This window comes from Carassius carassius, chromosome 18 (genome assembly GCF_963082965.1).
Source record: "Carassius carassius chromosome 18, fCarCar2.1, whole genome shotgun sequence".
In the NCBI taxonomy this organism is placed as follows: domain Eukaryota; kingdom Metazoa; phylum Chordata; class Actinopteri; order Cypriniformes; family Cyprinidae; genus Carassius; species Carassius carassius.
In genome coordinates, this window is record NC_081772.1 from 7,114,625 (window position 1) to 7,117,400 (window position 2,776).

The following is a 2,776-nucleotide window of genomic DNA, read 5'->3' on the forward strand; positions in this document are numbered from 1 at the left end:
TCCATCCGACCCCATTGCAGAAATCACACTCAGAAAAAGACAGCTTGTAGTCTGAAGTGCTGTTTGTTGCATTTCAATTGGTTGGTTTAAAAATACAATGCTTAAAAATGCATGCAAATGATGAGTTTTCATGACCGTGGCGAACACTAATGTGACGTGAGCATAATAAATAGGCTAAAGCTTTTATATGTTGTTAAATCAAGTAAAGTAAAATCAAATGTATATGTTGGGGGAAATAGTAAGGAGATATTTGAATTATTTATTAATAAACTAGTGTTTTCTGAGTCAGTGTCACAAAGATGAAATTTATGATTCTGACTCACCATCTCATCATTGGACGTGCCTTTAGAAAGAAATGCATCTTAGATTACATAATGAAAGAGTTTTTGTTTTGGATTTCAATTTTTTTGTTTTGTATTCATTTAAAAGTTTATATATATATATATATATATATATATATATATATTTCTCAATGAAAATATTTGCTGATTTTGGGTTTATTATTGTGAAGCGCTCCTGCTCGAGACCATGGCAGCAAGGGCTGCCAAAAAAAAGGATTTTTTTTTTTTTTTATAAAAGCACAATATTTTGTTGATGTTATGAGTGCACAAAATAAAATACCCTTTACAGTTCCAAACAATGTATTATTCTTACCTTTATGAGAAAAAATGACGGCGACATCCACTGATGTCCTGAAGAATGCTTCAGCTTCCATCCTCTGTGCAAACGATTGGATATGCAACTTATAGCGCACATTTATCGAGGTTAAATTTTTAAACTAACATTGTCATTTAATAGTATTAACTATTTTATATTTATAGATTTTATTTTCGGCATGTCCTTATTAAAATATCGTATGACATTGTCTCATATGATGCACGTAAGTCTCTTCATATTGCGTGACACAAAATAAGTAAAATAATAAAATTTGCACAACGAAAGATCTCCATGAATACCTGTTTTTGCACTTCCTGTTTTCCCTGCTTGAGAATTTCTGTCCAATAAATGGATGAATTTAGCACAAGTGTAGGTTTGTTTACGATTTCTTGTTCACTTGCAAAAAGGGCAGTGTGAAAGCGAACCACACCAAACAAAAAAATCAACATTGTATTTGGTCCAGACCATTTCAAGTGAACTAGTTAACTTTCCTGGTGTGAATACACCCTAAAACAGAAAGCTGTCTGGCTTGATGAGAATAATATATGTACCGAGTTTGGTGACAGTAGGAAAAACTACCCCTCCCCCACTTTTCTCAAAAGGTGGCACAATAGAGTGCCTCCTCCACACCCATTGTTGAGCATTTTGTCAGTGTCTATCATTTAGACTGATTTGTGTATCCAGTTTCATGAAAGTCTAAGCATTTAAAGTGCCTTAAAAACATCTGAAAAGAATATTTAAGTTTGACACACTGCCACAGTATTCACATGGCAACAGTATTTAAGATATCAAGAATCCCTTTGGAGTTTTACATCTGCAGTGTTTTGAAATATTCTGCTTTAGCTTGAAGATAATCAAGTAAAAATAAGAGGCTGACTTTGAAAGCATTTTGAAAATGATACACTTACTGCTGCCAGTTGGTGCACTATAACTTTGACTCTTAATAGTCAAATCTATGTGATTGGCCTCATATGATAAACAAACTGCTGATGTTTCAAAGTTTCAAGAGTTTTTGACCATGTTAAGGGCCCCAAAAACCTTTGTAATAAAATATTTATAATATTAATAATCCTTAGAAGAACAATAGGGCCCTGTGACTTAGGGCTTAATAATACTGAAATTAATATTATTTGTAAAAATACACCATGTAGTCATGAATTAAAATGGTTTCTGACTGTAAAATATAACATTTGTGAGTGGCTGAGAAAAATGTATTCATCAGCCAGATGCAGAGGTTTAGTCACTGTTGACTATTGTTTCTGGCTACCCATCAATTCCCTGGAGAGATGAAACATTAGCTGAACACGCTGAGATATATATACATATATATATATATATATAAGCCTGACACGCTCTTGAAAGAAAATCCTAAACATGGCTTTACATTCCTGATCAGTGTGAAGAGACAAAAATACAGAGAGCCAGTATATTTCTTATAGGTGTGATTTATTGTTTTTGGAGAGATGACAGATAAATGAGTTATCCAGTCACAGCTTTGTCAACTCAACGAGCTGATCTGCAGGCTGAAGATGTGAATTGCATCCTATTGTCAAGGGCAGCACAGAACAGGGTCTATTGGGTCAAAATTGTGCTAGAAAAAAAAAAAAAGATAAAAAACCTACAGTAAATTCAGGCCAATTATTCAATGTCAGGTGTTTCCTTTGAAATATAGACCATCTACACCGAGACCACAAATGTGATAAAGTACATGACATAAGGATGAGATAATAATGGGTTAACAAGATTCAGACACAGAAATTGAAAAAAAGGACATATTTGATAGATTTACTGTCTTTGTCAAGGGCTTTACCCACAAAATATTTTCAACAGATTCTGGTATGAGTGACACTTTCATGAAGAATGTAGGGTCTAAGTTATGAATTGGCTTGCCATCTGAAATTAGTCACCACTAGTAAATCTAGTTTTGAAGCTTGGTTAAAAACCTATTTGTATTCTTTGACTTTTAATTTAGGGTGTTGATGTGTTATGTGGTGTGTGTAATGTGATGCATAATTGTTTATGTCCTTTGAATTTGTCATGATTTTTTAGCACTTTGAGTTATATACTGTAGTGGTAAAATGCATTAGAAATAAAGGAAATTAATGTTCTGGCTTACATA